This window comes from Aegilops tauschii, chromosome 1, assembly GCF_002575655.3.
Source record: "Aegilops tauschii subsp. strangulata cultivar AL8/78 chromosome 1, Aet v6.0, whole genome shotgun sequence".
NCBI lineage: Eukaryota > Viridiplantae > Streptophyta > Magnoliopsida > Poales > Poaceae > Aegilops > Aegilops tauschii.
Window position 1 is genome coordinate 505096607 of NC_053035.3, and position 19208 is coordinate 505115814.

Genomic DNA, 19208 nt, shown 5'->3' on the forward strand with positions numbered 1-19208 from the left:
ATCACAAAGCAACATATATCATGCAATGACGAATTCTAACTCTCTTTATATGCCTCGGCATGTCATAAAAGAACAATTCATGCACATCAAATAAAGGCCAATACATAGCATAAGCAGTTTCTTGCAATTTTATCATGTTGGAAACATAAAGAGATGGAGATGTAGTCCCTCTCTCATAATAATTGAAACTAGGAACAGCAAGCACATGCATATTATATACATCAAAATCATCATGTGTAGTAGCAAAATGCAACCCATCAATATAATCCTTAATAAGAGAAAACTTCTCCGATAGAGTGTAGTTTGGAGAATTCAAAAGGATAATAGGACTATCATGTGTGGGTGCAATAGCAACAATTTCATTCTTAACATAAGGAACTATAGCAAGTTCATCTCGATAAGCATAATTCAAATTGGCATCTTGGCCACAAGCATAGAAAGCATCAATTTCATCAAAAAGGGATATTTCAAATGAATCAACTGGATCATAGCAATTATCATAGCGTTCATCCTTCGGTAACAACGAAGGGATATTAAACAATGTATGAGTTGAAGAGTTACTCTCATTAGAAGGTGGGCACGGGTGATCAATCCACTCTTCCTCCTTTTGTTCTTCGCTCTCCTCCTCATCTTTTTCATCTAATGAGATCACATTGTCATCAATTTCTTCTTCTATAGACTCCTGCAAAATATTATTCTCTTCTTGGACAGTGGAGGATTCCTCAGTATATGGTTTAATATAAGCATTAGAAGCATAATTTTCATAGCAATATTTAAGTATGGCAAAACTTCCATATTTGTAAAGAGTAGTGATGACCCACAAGTATAGGGGATCTATCGTAGTCCATTCGATAAGTAAGAGTGTCGAACCCAACGAGGAGCAGAAGGAAATGACAAGTGGTTTTCAGCAAGGTATTCTCTGCAAGCACTGAAATTATCGGTAACAGGTAGTTGTGTGATAAGATAATTCGTAACAGTTAACAAGTAACAAAAGTAAACAAGGTGCAGCAAGGTGGCCCAATCCTTTTGGTAGCAAAGGACAAGCCTAGATGAACTCTTATATAAAGCAAAGCGCTCCCGAGGACACATGGGAATTGTTGTCAAGTTAGTTTTCATCATGCTCATATGATCCGCGTTCGTTACTTTGATAATTTGATATGTGGGTGGACCGGTGCTTGGGTGCTGCCCTTCCTTGGACAAGCCTCCCACTTGTGATTAACCCCTCTCGCAAGCATCCGCAACTATGAAATAAGTATTAAGGTAAACCTAACCATAGCATGAAACATATGGATCCAAATCAGCCCCTTATGAAGCAACGCATAAACTAGGGTTTAAGCTTCTGTCACTCTAGCAACCCATCATCTACTTATTACTTCCCAATGCCTTCCCCTAGGCCCAAACAATGGTGAAGTGTCATGTAGTCGATGTTCACATAACACCACTAGAGGGGAGACAACATATATCTCATCAAAATATCGAACGAATACCAAATTCACATGATTACTTATAACAAGACTTCTCCCATGTCCTTAGGAACAAACATAACTACTCAAAAAGCATATCCATAATCATAATCAGAGGAGTATTAATTATCATTAAGGATATGAAAATATAATCTTCCACCGGATAAACCAACTAGCATCAACTACAAGGAGTAATCAACACTACTAGCAACCCACAAGTACCAATCTGAGGTTTCGGGACCAAGATCGAATACAAGAGATGAACTAGGGTTTAAGAGGAGATGGTGCTGGTGAAGATGTTGATGGAGATTGACCCCCTCTTGATGAGAGGATAGATGGTGATGACGATGGCTTCGATTTCCCCCTCCCAGAGGGATGTTTCCCCGACAGAACAGCTCCGTCGGAGCCCTAGATTGGTTCTGCCCAGGTTCCGCCTCGAGACGGTGGCACTTCGTCCCGAAAGCTTCTCTCTCATTTTTTCAGGCCAAAATACACCATATAGCCAAAGATGGGCATCGGAGGCATGCCAGGGGGCCCACAAGGTCGGGGGGCGCGCCCTCCACCCTTGTGGCTAGCTGGTGGCCCCCCTCTGGTACTTTCTTCACCCAATATTTTTTATATATTCCAAAAATAAGCTCCGTGAAGTTTCAGGACTTTTGGAGTTGTGAAGAATAGATCTCTAATATTTGCTCCTTTTCTAGTCCAGAATTCCAGCTGCCGGCATTCTCCCTCTTCATGTAAACCTTATAAAATAAGATATAATAGGCATAAGTATTGTGATATAATGTGTTATAATAACCCATAATGCAACAAATATCGATATAAAAGCATGATGCAAAATGGACGTATCAACTCCCCCAAGCTTAGACCTTGCTTGTCCTCAAGTGAAAGCCGACATCGATAAACATGTCCACATGTTTAGAGATAGAGGTGTCGATAAAAATAAAATACGTACATGAGGGCATCATGATCGTCTTTAGAACAGCAACACATATTGTCATATAATTTCTTATGCTAAAGTAACAATTCGTTCACAAAGTAAAGTATGAATCAGAAACTTCATTCAAAACTAACAAACTATGATCTCAGTCATTGAAGCAATTGCAATTTATCATAACATCGGAAAGAGTCAATTAAAGAGCTTTTTAGCGAGTCCACATACTCAACTATCATATGATCTTTCACATTGCTAACACTCACGCGATACTTATGGGTTCAAAGCTTCAATCGGACACAGAGAAAGATAGGGGCTTATAGTTTCGCCTCCAAACCTTTTACCTCAAGGGTAATGTCAACAATAATACTTTATGAAAACCTACATCCGAGTGGATATATATTCGGATCTCTCCAACATATAGTGCTTGCCAAAGGAAAAAGTATAAAAAAGGAAAGGTGATGATCACCATGACTCTTGTATAAGGGTAGAAGATAAAAGCGAAAGATAGGCCCTTCGCATAGGGAAGCAGAGGTTGTCATGCGCTTTTATGGTTGGATGCACAAAATCTTAATGCAAAAGAACGTCACTTTTATATTGCCGCTTCTGATAAGGACCATTATTATGCAGTCCGTCGCTTTTATTTTTTCCATATCACAAGTTCGTATAAAGCTTATTTTCTTCACACTAATAGATCATATATATTTAGAAGAGCAATTTTTATTGCTTGCACCGATGACAACTTACTTGAAGAATCTTACTCAATCCATAGGTAGGTATGGTGGACTCTCATGGCAAAACTGGGTTTAGGGATGTTTGGAAGCACAAGTAGTATCTCTACTTGGTGCAAAGAATTTGTCTAGCTTGAGAGGGAAAGGCAAGCTCAACATGTTGGATGATCCATGACAATACAACTTCTATTCGGATATAAGCAAACATAACTCATTATGTTGTCTTCCTTGTCCAACATCAACTTTTTAGCATGTCATATTTTAATGAGTGCTCACAATTACAAAATATGTCCAAGATAGTATATTTATATGTGAATCCTCAACAATGACCAAAACTATGTTTGTCAACTCTCAACAACTTTTATTCAGCATACTCTTTAAATGTGAAATCATTACTCTCCATAAGATCAATATATGATCTTTTTATTTCTTTTTATTTCTTTCTATTTAATTCCCTCAAGATCATAGCAAGAAAGCAAAGCCCTCAACTCGAAACTACTCTTTATTATATATCTCAAGGACTCGATTACATAGAGGGAACATAAAGCAAAACTCACGGCTAGATCATACTAAAACTTTATTCTACTAGATCAAGATATAACCAAAAGGGTCGAACTAAGAAAAACAATAAAGATAGAGGTGTGATGGTGATATGATACCGGGGCACTCCCCCAAGCTTGGCAGTTGCCAAGGGGAGTGCCCATACCCATGTAATTAGATCTCTTTCTTCGGAGGTGGTGATGATGGAGTTGTTGATGATGTAGGCTTGTCGTCCATCTTCCACGGCATAGGCTCACCATCGTAGAAGGATCAACGAGTCTCCGGGATCATCAAATCTGCAGCCAAACTCATCCTCTTAAATCTGTATTCATACTCACAGTTTTGGTTTTGCAGGTCATAGATCTGGGCTTGGAGGCGCTCGATTTTCTCGTGAAGCTTGAAGATGGCCTCCCCAATGTTCTTGGCATCCATCTTGTGATCATTGGTGGACTCCGCAATCATCCTGTGATTAGCGTTGAGTCCACGTTCCACCATCCCTTGGCACTTGAAAACTTGCTGCTCCATTGCTTCGAGTCTTGTCGCCACGCTTCCAGCCTTCTTTGGCCCCTCAACATGGCGGATGTGCAGCACCCCCTCACGCATCTCAATGGTTTGAGGGTGTTGCAGCACCTCCGCGAGGTAAGGGTTGATGACCTTCTCAAAAAACTTGTCCTTGGGGGCACTTGGAGACGTCATGGTGATCTAGATCTGTCAGAAAAACAGCTCAAAACAAAAACAGGAGATATTGTCGTGGTACGGTGGTCAAAACCTTCGGGAGATTATATAATGAATTTTTACCGACCAAAAGAAGTATCCTGCAAGAAAACAGAGTCCGGAGGGCACAGGAGGTGGCCACAAGGACGGGGGGGGGGGGGGGGGCAGGGGGGTAGGGCACGCCCTCCACCCTTGTGGACGCCTTGTGTCTCTTTCGGACTACTTTTAATTTTCCTAATTTTTTGAATATTCCAAAATGGAGAAAATTTATCATTGGAAACGTTTTGGACTCGGTTTACTTACCGTACCACATACCTATTCCTTTTCGGAGTCTGGAACATTCTGGAAAGTGCCTCTTATGTACTCCTCTAGTGTTACGATATTAATTATATTGGTCTCAACATTTATGGGAGTACCTGAGATGTAATGTTTGACTCTTTGACCGTTTACCACCTTCGGATTTGTGCCTTCGGCATTGTTGATTTTTATGGCATCGGAACGATAGACCTCCTCGATAATGTAAGGGCCTTCCCATTTAGAGAGAAGCTTTCCTGCAAAAAATCTTAAATGGGAGTTGTATAGCAAAACATGATCACCTACATTAAACTCACGCTTTTGTATCCTTTTGACATGCCATCTTTTAACTTTTTCTTTAAACAACTTGGCATTCTCATAGGCTTGGGTTCTCCATTCATCAAGTGAGCTAATGTCGAATAACCTCTTCTCACCGGCAAGTTTTAAATCATAGTTGAGCTCCTTAATAGCCCAATATGCCTTATGTTCTAGTTCAAGAGGTAAGTGACACGCTTTTCCATAAACCATTTTATACGGAGACATACCCATAGGGTTCTTATAAGCAGGAGCGACGCGTACGGGGCGTGGCTGCGGGACATGGTGAGCGCGGGTGGCGGCGGGGTGAGCGGGCGCAAGCGCCAGCCATGGCGGCCGAAGCACGGGGACAGTGATACGACGAGGAATCAAGGGGGGTAGTAGAGGGGAATGGAGGAGCAGCTCACCTGGAGGTCGTAGGCGAGCTCGAGATGGCCGGGGAGGCCCGGTGGTGGAGATCGATGGCGTGGACGCGCTGCGACCGTGGCAGGAAGAAGAGGCGATGGCAAGGCTACGCGATGCCCCAGCTTGGGCTGGCCTCCGGGACGGACGAAGGAGAGGCTGGCGGTCCTCCCGGACGTCCCCAGGTGGCGCGGGGAGGTTCCGGTCCGCTATAGCCCGTTATAGCCTTTTCAGCAGGGTGCCGCTAAATGACCACCTTCATAAATAACTCGCTATAGCCCGCTATAGCTGATTTGGAGGCCCGCCGCTATTTTCCATAGCCCGCTATTTAAAACATTGGTTCCGGTGCGTGCGGACGACGACGGCACGACGACGGTGGCGTCGGGTGTTGTTTGTCGGGGGCGTGGACGACGTCTTGTAGTTCACTGGGGAGGAGCCGGATGGTTGGCACGTGGCCAAGGGAAGGCCATGGCGCCAGGATCCCCTGCCACGACCTCCCTGGCTTCCTGTACCGGGGGTTGGGGATGAATTAGGTGGGCTGGGTCTGTTATAGCTAAATGGGCCAAGGTGCCCAGTAGGTTTAGTTTTTTTTGTTTTCCTTTTTATCTCTCCCTTTATCTTTTCTGTTTATTATTTTTAGCCTCTGTTTTGCAATTTCTATTACCAAATGAATTTTCTTTTGAACAAAACTTGGCACACAATTCTAACACAATATATTGAGAAGGAACAAAAAGTTTGGGGTCAAAAGGAGTTGTCTAACCATTTGTAGGAAGTGAAGAGGCCAATTTAATTGCTGATGGACCACAAAATTTAATTCGCAGGGGCATTTTGGGAATTCAAATGAGGCTGGTTTCAACATAACAATGATTAGGGGAATTTTTAGGATAAGGTGAACATTTTAGTTTTACTACTTGAAGAATTAAATATTTGACTTGCAATTTAAATTTGAATTGGTTTGAATCAACACGGGACTTTAGCAACAGTGAAAATGATGACATGGCACCATTAACAGGGGATTACTGTAGCTTAATTATCCGGGCGTTACAAAAAGCATAGGAGTGGACCTCCTATATGCCGCTTATTGCGGCAAGGAGTCGCAGTTTCGCACAGGGCGCGACTCACCCTAGGCCGGCCCATTTGTGGTGGCTCCGCTTCGGGAGGTAAAAATCGCAAAAACAACTTGCGATAGGGATCAAACCCACCAACTGACGTAGACGCACACGCCGCGCTAGCCACCGCGACTACCTCGACCCAACTGAAAGAATTACAACACGGATCTTAAAGAAACTAACAGTGGCCACAAAATTTAAAAACCAGTTCTCCAAATTTCAGAAAAAACTTTTGCACACATTTTTTTTGAAAAACAAGAAACAAAAGTGAAAACGTGAACGTTTTTCGAAATTATGAACAATTTTTAGAAAACTAAAAATGTTTTTCGAAATTTCCCCAAACATTTTTTGAATTGGAGAACAAGTTTTGAAAAAGAACAATTTTTTGAATTTGTGAACATTTGAAAACTTAATATTTGTTGAATTTGTGAACAAATTTGAAAAAGTTTTTTTTAATTTCTGGACAAACTTTGAAACATGAACATTTTTGAATGTGTGAACAAATTTTGTAAAAAGGAATAAAATTCTTGAAATCCTTGCACTTTTTTTTAGGGTTTATCCTTGAACTTTTTAGTTTGTGATTGTTTTTGAAAGTGCGAACATTTTTTTGAAATGCTAAACTTTTTTGAATATGAAATTCAGTTTTTTTGGAATTTCTGACCAAAATTTTAAAACAGAATTTTTTTTCCAAAACTTTGAACAAAAGTTGAAAAATTCGAACATTTTTTTAAAAAACAGAAAATAATTTTGAAAAAGAAAATAAGACATGAAAACAAAAAATAACAGAAAATAAAAAACTAAAAATAAGAGAAATATAAAAAAGAAAAAGTAATTGAAAATAAAAAACCGTTTGAGGAACCTTCTAGAAGTTTCCCGAAACCGGATAGAAACATCATAAGGTTCCCAAAACCGGTACAGGTGAAACGCTAAACGGGCCGGCCAACCCCCGAACGGTCGCTCGGTCGCTTCTGCAAAACAGCAACTTACCCTAAAAAAAAAGAAAAATGCAAAACAGCAACTTGTCGCAAAGAGCGGCAAATAGGATCTTCGGCACTGGAGACCAAAGTTTGTTTGTTCTCGCCAGAATACATTTTGGGCCCGAACGCGCCGAAAATTCATTCGGTCCAAAACGGAATGCCAAAAAGGCACCGTGACCGAATTTTCCATCTAATCGCCATTCCTGCCAAAAAAGCACATCCCCACCGCCGAGGAGTTCGACGGCGATGCCTCGGAAATCGTCCAAGGGGGATGGGAAGGCCGCCGCCGACGCACTCCAACGCCTCCGCCGTCGAGGATGCACCCGTGGAGACGCCGCCTCCCCGTCCCGAGGCCCCCGCGACGCCGGTGGAAGCTTCTTCGTCCGGGACCGCCGCGGTGGGTGGCGGCCCGGAGGAAGAGGACTTGAGAAGGCTCCACGAGCTGGTGGGATTTGGTCGGGAGAGAGTGGAGTTGACTGAGGAGGAGGTGCGCGCCAACCATCAGAGGCAGGAGGACGAGGTGATCTCCCTCCTTGTTGCGATTCGTGATGTTTTTTGCAGTAGATCTGCGCGCTTTCGAATTAAGCTTGAAAGAGAGAGAGAGAGAGAGATAGTTAGTTGCAGACAAGGTTCAAACCACCGCACCCCGCAGTAGATCTGGGAATTGGTCAGTATATTGCGAGTAGCTTCGTTGCCCCTGCCATGGATATATGGTGATGATAAAGTAGTAAACTTTATGATTCTTGGTCCTGCTGCTTTACTTGCTGATTCTTTCTTTGTCCTGCTGCTGGTTCTTGAGGGCTAGAATTTTTTTTTATCTCAATAAAAGGATGCACGCTGAGAGCACTGTGGAACCAAGAATCGTAAAGTTCACTACTTTATCAGGTCATGTGTTATCTTAATTCTACTTATTTTGTTGTTATCTTGTTTTTTTTACTTGGACATGTGTTATCACTTATCTTAGTTTGATGCCCCAGATATGTGCCCTGGAAGCGATTTTCGGCGACAACCTAGTCATGTTCAGTAGAAAGGAGGGCCAGCGATCTTTCCAGGTATATATATCCCCCCTCACCATCAATTTTCAGGTCACATTCTTTCTTATCTGTAAGGGCATCTCTTGCTGTCATTACAGGTTCATGTGCATATTGAGATCCCAGAAGATGGTAAAGATGTATCGGTGAGGCTCAGTTTTGGTACTGGAGCACTAGATTATAAGCAAGTACATGGTCATGATGGCGATGCCAGCGATGAGCTGTTTTACAAGTTTAGGGTTCAGCATTTACCTTCAATCCTGTTATCATGCCTCCTGCCTTCGTCATACCCTAGCCATCAACCACCCTTTTTCACTATATCCACCGAATGGCTGGACAGAGTGATGATTTCGTCATTATGTCACATGCTGGATATGACCTGGGAAGAGCAACAGGGGCATGGAAGTAATATATCAGTGGGTGCAACGGCTCCAAAGCTCTTCCCTTTCTTACTTAGGGTTTGACGATGAGATAATTTTAAGAAAGGCTGATCAAACGTATGCTCAAGATGGTGGGGATAAGCGTGCTTTAACATACAATGCTCCACCTGATGTTACAATTCCAAGGATTATTAGATACAATGATGATAAGCGTCATGAGGCCTTTTTGTATGCTATCCATTACTGCACGATTTGTTTTAGTGAGTTTCCTGGTAACTCCTTCTTCCATTTTCACACAACTGTTAATTTACACAAGTGTTACAATACAAGTCTTCTACTATGTTATACTTACAACATTTGATGTTTATTGTCCCTATTTTTTTATAACAGAAATAACCGCAACATAGTTATATAGATGCCATGTTATAGGTTCTCATTTTGAGATAGCAGTTCATCAGTCCCTGTGATCGAGTCTTTGTCCTGAGTGAAACTGTTTTCTTTGTAAACATTTAAACTTCAGAAACATGGTACTGAGTTTATGTTTTCCGTTTTCATTTGGTAATCCTTGTTATTTGAATTTCACTACTATTTCTGAGTCTAAAAGTCTAAATTATTGCTTCATCAGGTGTCGATTTCATCAAACTACCATGCCATCATTTCTTTTGCCAGAAATGCATGCAAACATATTGCAAAATGCATGTCAAGGAAGGAACTGTAGTGAAGTTGTTGTGTCCTGATACAAAATGTGGAGCCGTTGTTCCTCCCAATATATTGAAAAGGTTGCTAGGGGAGGACGAGTTTGAACGTTGGGAAACATTGCTTCTTCAGAGAACTCTTGATGCAATGGTTGATGTTGTTTATTGTCCGAGATGTCAAACTGCTTGCTTGGAAGATGCAGGTGATGAAGCCGTGTGTCCAAGTTGTTTGTTCAGCTTCTGTGCACTTTGTAGAGAGCGCCGTCATGTTGGGGTTGAATGTTTATCTGCAGAAGAAAAAATTCAAATTTTGGAGGTAGGAGGACTATCTTACACTTTTGCAATATGTTTATGCTGTCTTTTACTGCAGAGGTTGTACAGGTAGACGGGTAGTTCACTAGAGGCTGGCGTAGACGGGAAGGCGCCGTGGTCGGCGCTGGTTGGTAGAAGAAGGATGTCTAGTGGACTTTATAATTCTTGGTCCTGGACTCAGGGGTCAAGCTAGACCCTTCCTTCTGTGGTCTGCGCTGAAAGGGTGTCCCCAGTGCGGGTCCACAGTAGTTTAATTATATCCAAACATTAGTAGAAAATCTATTGCTATTAGGTCAGTTACCTCAAGTCCTCAGTGGGCCAAAGTTGGCAAATCATGTCCTGCAGTCCGTGAGCGTGAACTTATAGAGAATGTTAGGTAACACTAGCAGGAAGGTTCTCAAATGTAACTGTGCAGTAATCCACCATACTGACATATAATTTACTAAATGTTTTAGAATCAGTACCTTTTGGACAGAGGGGATGGTTTACCTTGTCCCAATCAATTCTTGACTTGAAGCTTTAATTCTGTCCCTTCCGCCCTTGGACCATTGGTTTCCATTATAGGGCAGTAAAAAATACCTTAAAATATACTCCCTCCCTTCCTAGATATAGGGTGTATTAGTTTTTTCAAAAGTCAAACTTGACTATCTTTGACCAAGATATCAGAAAAAACTATCAACATCTGATATACTAAATATATAAAATGTAAAAAATATGATAATGATTTGGTATTATAAATGCTGATAATAATTGTAGAAACTTAGTCAAAGATAGTCATGTTTGACTTTTTAAAAACTAATACACCTATTAAGAAGGAACGGAGGGAAAATTAGTTTAACCCATTCCAACAAATGGTGAGATACAAGTTCATGCCAAGAAATTGCTGATTTACTAAATCTTGTCCAATGGTCAGACCTAGTAGCATGTTGATTGGATCATTGGTTTCCGCTAGGGCAGTAAAGAGTAACTGAAATTTTATTAGTATAACCATTCCAAGAAATGGTGAGGGTACGACATGCCAAGGAATTGCTGAGTTACTAGATCCTGGCCAATGGTGATTGGAGGCTGTGGTAAGGCATGGATGGTGTCTATAGGAAGAAGATAGGTGTTAAAATGTTATGACCGACATGTTAGGGGCTTAGCCCAGTTAGTTGTGGCCCAGTCTATCTTATCGTTATTAGGGGCTTAGCCCAATTATCGTTATTAGGGGCTTGGGAGTCAAGTAAACCTCTCTATATAAGGGGAGGAGATGTATCAATCTAATCAGGAAAATAAGCAATCATATTTGCTCGGCTTCCTTAGGGAGCCGGTGAGACCTAACCCTAGCCGCCTCCTTCCCCGCGCCTCTCAGCCGCCGCCTCCTCGCGCACGACGGCGCCCAGCCGTCAGCGGCCGCGAGTTCGCCCACGACCAGCTCCCTCCTTCCCCTACAACCACCGGCCTAGACCCGGTAGAACCCTAGTTTCTACCAGTTTGGTATTAGGTAGCTCAGTTCCGATCATGTCTTCGCCGCCGCCCACCCCGTCGCTTCCGCTGGCGACCGGCACCACCGCGCCGCTGCCCTCCCCGTCAGCGCCGCTGGTCGCATCCTTCGGCGCCGCCACCGTCCAGATGCCGGCGCCTTCCACCGCACCACCGGCTACCGCCTACACCCCGGAGATCACCAGGGTCCTCAACGACCTCGTCACAGCCGTCCAGGAAATCCGGCTGTACCTGACCAGCCCCTACGGGCCGCCGCCACCCCTGCCGCCGACCGCCGTCACCGGGCTGCCGGCCCTATCGTGGTACTCGCCGCATCTAGGGGCCTCCGCGGTGTTCGCTGGGACGCTGCCGGCCGCCGCCCCGCAGTGGCCGCAGTGGTCGGCGCCGGTTTCTGACGCGCCTCCAGCGCCCATCGCTGCCTCCGCGCCGCCGTGGCAGCCGCCGCACCAGGCGGCCTTCGCCGCGCTCGCCGGGCCATTGCAACAGCCGCTGCGGCTACCATCCCTCGCCACCACCGCCCAGCCCTGGCTGCAGTGGCAGCCGCCGCTCCTAGCGGCCTCCGCCGCGCCCGGCGCTCCGCCGCTGCAGCCGCTGCCCGGCGCAACACCGCAGCAGCCGCTGCAGCTGCAGCTGCCACCGCCGGTCAGCTCCCGCCCCGCATCGACCGCGCCGACGGGAGTTCCGCTCCACCAAGTACGGTTCCCGTCCTCGCCGTCCCCGCTACCAGCTTGGTTGACCGAGTCGTCGTCTCAGCCGGTCTACACGATGGCCTCGGGACCGCCGCACATGCCGTCACAGCAGGCGCAGTTCGGCGGGTTCTCCAGTTCCACGGGTCCCTACGTTGGCCTCGACGCGACGCAGTTCCACGGGGGGGCCCTGTGATCACTGACCCAGCGCCGCTGCTCCGCACCACTGAGCCGTACCCCCACGGTGGTCATACCGAGACGGCGCCACACCCCCACGGCGGTCATACCCGGACGGCGCCGCGCTTCGCCAAGCTCGCCTTCGCCGCCTACGACGGCACCGAGGACCCCCTCAATTGGCTTAATCAGTGTGACCAGTTCTTCCGGGGGCAACGTACGCACGCGTTGGACCACACCTGGCTCGCTTCATATCACCTCCGAGGCGCCGCACAGACTTGGTATTACGCTCTCGAGCAGGAGGAGGGCGGCATGCCTCCATGGGAGCGTTTTCGCGAGCTCTGCCTCCTTCGCTTCGGGCCGGCGATACGCGGAGCTGGCTGGCGGAGTTGGGCCGTCTTCCCTTCACCTCTACGGTGCAGGACTTCACCGACCGCTTTCAGGCCCTGGCGTGCCACGCGCCTGGCGTGACGGCTTGCCAGTGGGCTGAGCTCTTCGTCGGCGGTCTGCCGGGTCATATCCGCATGGACGTGGAGCTGCGGGGACCCCAGGACCTCCAGACGGCCATGTACTATGCCCGCGCGTTCGAGCACCGCGCGGTGGCCATCCAGCAGGCGTCACCGCCCCGGGCCGCTGGGCCGCCACCCTGGCCGGACGTTCCAGCGCAGGGTCGTCCTGCTCAGGCTTCTGCGGCACCCCTCGCTGCGACCGCGGCGCGCCCGTTCCGCCGGCTCACACTGGCCGAGCAACTCGAGCGTCGCCGCCAATGGTTGTGCTTCAACTGCGACGAGCCCTACGCGCCCGGCCACGTCTGTCCGTGACTCTTCTACCTGGAGGCTGTGGACTATATTGAGGAGGACGCCGCAGCAGCCGGGCTCGGCGACCTGCCCGCCCCAGCTGTCGCGGAGGTGTTTGGCGACGGTTGATCACCTCAAGGAGTTCCGCAAGCGCTTTCCCGCCTTCTAGCTCGAGGACGAGCTGTTTGTGTAGGCGGGGAGAAATGTTATGACCAGTATGTTAGCCCAGTTAGTTGTGGCCCAGTCTATCTTATCGTTATTAGGGGCTTAGCCCAATTATCGTTATTAGGAGCTTGGGAGTCAAGTAAACCTCTCTATATAAGGAGAGGAGATGTATCAATCTAATCAAGAAAAGAAGCAATCATATTTGCTCGGCTTCCTTAGGGAGCTGGGAGACCTAACCCTAGCCGCCTCCTTCCCTGCGCCATCTCCCTCTCAGCCGCCGCCTCCTCGCGCACGACGGCGCCCAGCCGCCGGCGGCCGCGATTTCGCCCACGACCAGCTCCCTCCTTCCCCTACAACCTCCGGCCTAGACCCGGTAGAACCCTAGTTTCTACCAATAGGCCTCAGATGCAATGAGAGTATCTGAGGATGTCGTATCCACTGGTGGCTTGCATGGAGAGTTTCTAGAGTGATTTGCTTTCTGATATGGATTTGAATATCAGTCTCCTGAATCTAAGAGGTTACCTGATGTTCTTGTAGGCTTTTAATTTGATAGATTGCAGAAGCTTATGCCTTTGGATAACACTGAATGCCCTTGGACTATAGAAGTTTTTTTTTTGGTAAATAGTTACTGCACTTAACTCCGCCTATGTTGTCTCAACATAGCCGGTCCCAAGCCCGGGTAAAGGAGGGTTGTGATAGGCTTGGCGAGCCAACGTAAAAACTCAGCCACTCTTATGGAGATGAAACCCAAAAGATTTTCGTTGGGGCGTAACCCTCTCGGCGACGCGCCACATCGGAACCCGGGTGTGGTGGAAAATGGGCAAGGGCCGGGCCGGGCCGTCACCCCCCAAGTGGCGTGCCGTATCTTGATCTGGATACGGTGGCAAGTGAGTGAGGATCGGGTCGTCGCATCCTTAGTGGCGCGCTACATCGGCGCCCGGATGTAGTGGAAAATGAGCAAGGGTCTTCGCATTTGACTCGAGGAGTGCGAAGGGTAAGGAAGCTAGCCGAGCCTAGGAGGATTCGCTTAGGTAGCTGGAACGTAGGGTCTCTGTCAGGGAAGCTTCGGGAGCTAGTTGATGCAGCGGTGAGGAGAGGTGTTGATATCCTTTGCGTCCAAGAAACCAAATGGAGAGGACAGAAGGCGAAGGAGGTGGAGGATACCGGCTTCAAGCTGTGGTACACGGGGACGGCTGCAAACAGAAATGGCGTAGGCATCTTGATCAACAAGAGCCTCAAGTATGGAGTGGTAGACGTCAAGAGACGTGGGGACCGGATTATCCTGGTCAAGCTGGTAGTTGAGGACTTGGTTCTCAATGTTATCAGCGCGTATGCCCCGCAAGTAGGCCACAATGAGAACACCAAGAGGGAGTTTTGGGAAGGCTTGGAAGACATGGTTAGGAGTGTACCGATTGGTGAGAAGCTCTTCATAGGAGGAGACCTCAATGGCCATGTGGGCACATCTAACACAGGTTTTGAAGGGGCGCATGGGGGCTTTGGCTATGGCATCAGGAATCAAGAAGGAGAAGATGTCTTAAGCTTTGCTCTAGCCCACAACATGATTGTAGCTAACACCCTCTTTAGAAAGAGAGAATCACATTTGGTGACTTTTAGTAGTACAACACTCTAGCCAGATTGATTTCATCCTCTCGAGAAGAGAAGATAGGCGTGCGTGCCTAGACTGTAAGGTGATACCTGGAGAGAGTGTTGTACCCCAGCATAAGCTGGTGGTTGCTGACTTCCGCTTTCGGATTCGTGTCCAGCGGGATAAGCGTGCCAAAGTCGCTAGAACGAAGTGGTGGAAGCTCAAGGGGGAGGTAGCTCAGGTGTTCAAGGAGAGGGTCATTAAGGAGGTCCCTTGGGAGGAAGGAGGGGATGCGGACAATGTGTGGATGAAGATGGCGACTTGCATTCGTAAGGTGGCCTTGGAGGAGTTTGGAGTGTCCAGGGAAAGGAGAAGCGAAGATAAGGATACCTGGTGGTGGAATGATGATGTCCAGAAGGCGATTAAAGAGAAGAAAGATTGCTTCAGACGCCTATACCTGGATAGGAGTGCAGACAACATAGAGAAGTACAAGATGGCGAAGAAGGCCGCAAAGCGAGCTGTTGGTGAAGCAAGGGGTCGGGCATATGAGGACCTCTACCAACGGTTAGGCACGAAGGAAGGTGAAAGGGACATCTATAAGATGGCTAAGATCCGAGAGAGGAAGACGAGGGATATTGGCCAAGTCAAATGCATCAAGGACGGAGCAGGCCAACTCTTGGTGAAGGACGAGGAGATTAAGCATAGATGGCAGGAGTACTTCGACAAGCTGTTCAATGGGGAGAATGAGAGTTCTACCATTGAACTAGACGACTCCTTTGATGAGACCAGCATGCGTTTTGTGCGGCGAATCCAGGAGTCTGAGGTGAAGGAGGCTTTAAAAAGGATGAAAGGAGGCAAGGCGATGGGCCCTGATTGTATCCCCATTGAGGTGTGGAAATGTCTCGGGGACATAGCGATAGTATGGCTAACCAAGCTTTTCAACCTCATTTTTCGGGCAAACAAGATGCCAGAAGAATGGAGACGGAGTATATTAGTACCTATCTTCAAGAACAAGGGGGATGTTTAGAGTTGTACTAATTACCGTGGAATTAAGCTAATGAGCCATACAATGAAGCTATGGGAGAGAGTCATTGAGCACCGCTTAAGAAGAATGACAAGCGTGACCAAAAATCAGTTTGGTTTCATGCCTGGGAGGTCGACCATGGAAGCTTTTTTCTTGGTACGACAACTTATGGAGAGATATAGGGAGCAAAAGAAGGACTTGCATATGGTGTTCATTGACTTGGAGAAGGCCTATGATAAGATACCGCGGAATGTCATGTGGTGGGCCTTGGAGAAACACAAAGTCCCAGCAAAGTACATTACCCTCATCAACGACATGTACGATAATGTTGTGACAAGTGTTCGAACAAGTGATGTCGACACCGATGACTTCCCGATTAAGATAGGACTGCATCAGGGGTCAGCTTTGAGCCCTTATCTTTTTGCATTGGTGATGGATGAGGTCACAAGGGATATACAAGGAGATATCCCATGGTGTATGCTCTTTGCGGATGATGTGGTGCTAGTTGACGATAGTCGGACGGGGGTAAATAGGAAGTTAGAGTTATGGAGACAAACCTTGGAATCGAAAGGGTTTAGGCTTAGTAGAACTAAAACCGAGTACATGATGTGCGGTTTCAGTACTACTAGGTGTGAGGAGGAGGTTAGCCTTGATGGCCAGGTGGTACCTCGGAAGGACACCTTTCGGTATTTGGGGTCAATGTTGCAGGAGGATGGGGGTATTGATGAAGATGTGAACCATCGAATCAAAGCCGGATGGATGAAGTGGTGCCAAGCTTCTGGCATTCTCTGTGACAAGAGAGTGCCACAAAAGCTAAAAGGCAAGTTCTACAGGACGGCGGTTCGACCCGCAATGTTGTATGGCGCGGAGTGTTGGCCGACTAAAAAGTGACATGTTCAACAGTTAGGTGTGGCGGAGATGCGTATGTTGAGATGGATGTGTGGCCACACGAGGAAGGATCGAGTCCGGAATTATGATATACGAGATAGAGTTGGGGTAGCACCAATTGAGGAGAAGCTTGTCCAACATCGTCTTAGATGGTTTGGGCATATTCAGCGCAGGCCTCCAGAAGCTCCAGTGCATAGCGGACGGCTAAAGCGTGCGGAGAATGTCAAGAGAGGGCGGGGTCGACCGAATTTGACATGGGAGGAGTCCGTTAAGAGAGACCTGAAGGATTGGAGTATCACCAAAGAGCTAGCTATGGACAGGGGTGCGTGGAAGCTTGCTATCCATGTGCCAGAGCCATGAGTTGGTTGCGAGATCTTATGGGTTTCACCTCTAGCCTACCCCAACTTGTTTGGGACTAAAGGCTTTGTTGTTGTTGTTGTTGTTGTTGTTGTTGTTGTAAATAGTTACTGCACTTCATGGCTAGGTGTTTGCAGGCATGATATACATGTGTTTTTTGATTACAAATCCGCTCTATTCTTCCTTAGTTGATTGTTTTCTTAGATGATTGTTGGGAATGGTAACTTTCTTTTTTTGACACAGGAACGTCAAAAGTCTGCACGAACAAAGGGAGACATTCAGAAGCTTATGGATGAAGTATGCACCATCAAGGAAATTTTGAAGGATGCAAAGCAGTGCCCGCATTGCAAGATGGCTATATCTAAGATTGAGGGATGCAATAAGATGACCTGTTGGAACTGCGGCAGATTTTTCTGCTACCAATGCAGCGCTGCAATTAGTGGATATGATCATTTCAAGTAAGTTCTCTCTTAGTAGGTAGTATGTACGAAGTTTTGTTCATTGACATAGCTGTGACTTGACAAATAATCATGCTGTTGCCTCCAGTGGTGATTGTGTGATATTTGATGAGGCTGAAATCGATAGATGGCAGATGCCAATGAATCGAAGGCTACACCGCATGGTTGTTGGACAAGCTCAGGTTGCCTTGCTTGCCCGAGGACATGCTTACCCGTATCCTACCTGCGGCCAAGCAATTCGAAAGGTAAATATCAAAAATACCTTATTTGTAAACCTATCTCAGGACCAGCTAGCGTCTCAAATATTAATGAGAATGATGCAATAGTCTATCTTTTGCGTGAGGAAACTAGAAAGGTGCTATTTCATGTACAGCTGCTACTTGTGGTCACTTTTCTTTCCCTTGAAAAGTTACTCAGGTGGCCGGTCGTGCTTTCACCTCAAGTCATGATTGCCTAGTATAACCTGTTTAGTACAACTTGAGTAACTGGCATGGGTCATGACTAGCAAGGTAGTATTTTTAGTTACTACTCCATCCGTACCAAAATATAAGACGTTTTTGTAGTTCAAATTAAGCTGCAAAAACGTCTTATATTTACAGAGGTAGTAGTATGTAAATCAGCAACTTATCTTACTTTTTGATTGAGCTTCCCAGCATGCTTGTAATTAATGAACTCGTATACTCTCTCCATTCCTAAATAAAGTCTTTTTAGAGATTTCAATATGAACTACATATGGATGTATATAGACATATTTTAGAGTATAGATTCACTCATTTTGCTCCGTATGTAGTCCATATTGAAATCTCTAAAAAGACTTATAGTTAGGAGCGGAGGGAGTATATCTTAACCATATGCGGCTTCATTTGGATTGAGTCTGTATTATTTATGCTGGTAACTTGGGCAGATTGGAAACAACAACCATCTCTACTGTTGGTCATGCAACCAACACTGCTGCGCATTGTGCCGCACGTCTGTTCAGAAGATGTCACAGCATTTTGGTCCAACAGGATGTAAGCAACATACTGAAAATCCATGATGCTATGCCCGCAGCCTCGAAGTAATTGGAATGTCCAAAGGTTCTCTTGCATTGTACTCCCTTCGTTCAGAATTACTTGTCACAAAAATGGATGTATCTATAACTAAAATACATCTAGATACATTCATTTCTTGGACGAGTAATTCCGAACGGAGGAGGGAGTACTTGTGGTAACAGCATTTCCTTTCCGGTGTATGTTTCTTTGTTAAGAATTTGTTTGTCCCCTTGTATGATTAACAAAATCTTTTAAACCTGTGAGGCTGGGATGTGTGTATGTCGAATTAAGTTAAATGTTTGTTGGCTGGAAATCCGTATGTGTTGGTACATCAATGTTTTGCAAATATACCTACCTTATTGGTGGGCAAATCAACAAAAATTGCAACGTACACAATCAACTTCTTGATCAGCAGACATACGGATTCAACTACTTCGAAGACCAATACAATCAATGTTGCCTAGTAGTACGAAGAAGAGCGGGCCAATAAAATCAATATGCAGTAGACGAGCACATGTAAGCACTGTACATAGCAGGATGGAAGTTTGAGAAAGAATTTAGAAATAAAAAAAGAGAAGGAAGGAGCTTTTCATATGTGTTAAGACTACAGCACCTTACAACAACTGGTTGCATTCACTGTTCGCGTCTCAGCACAGTGAGGACT

At 46.0% G+C, this 19208-nt stretch overlaps 1 pseudogene; it reads left to right on the top strand.

Annotated features, from left to right (window-relative positions):
- Positions 1–7646: 7646 nt before the first annotated feature.
- LOC109748750 (uncharacterized) lies at positions 7647–18857 on the top strand (annotated as a pseudogene).
- Positions 18858–19208: the final 351 nt, after the last annotated feature.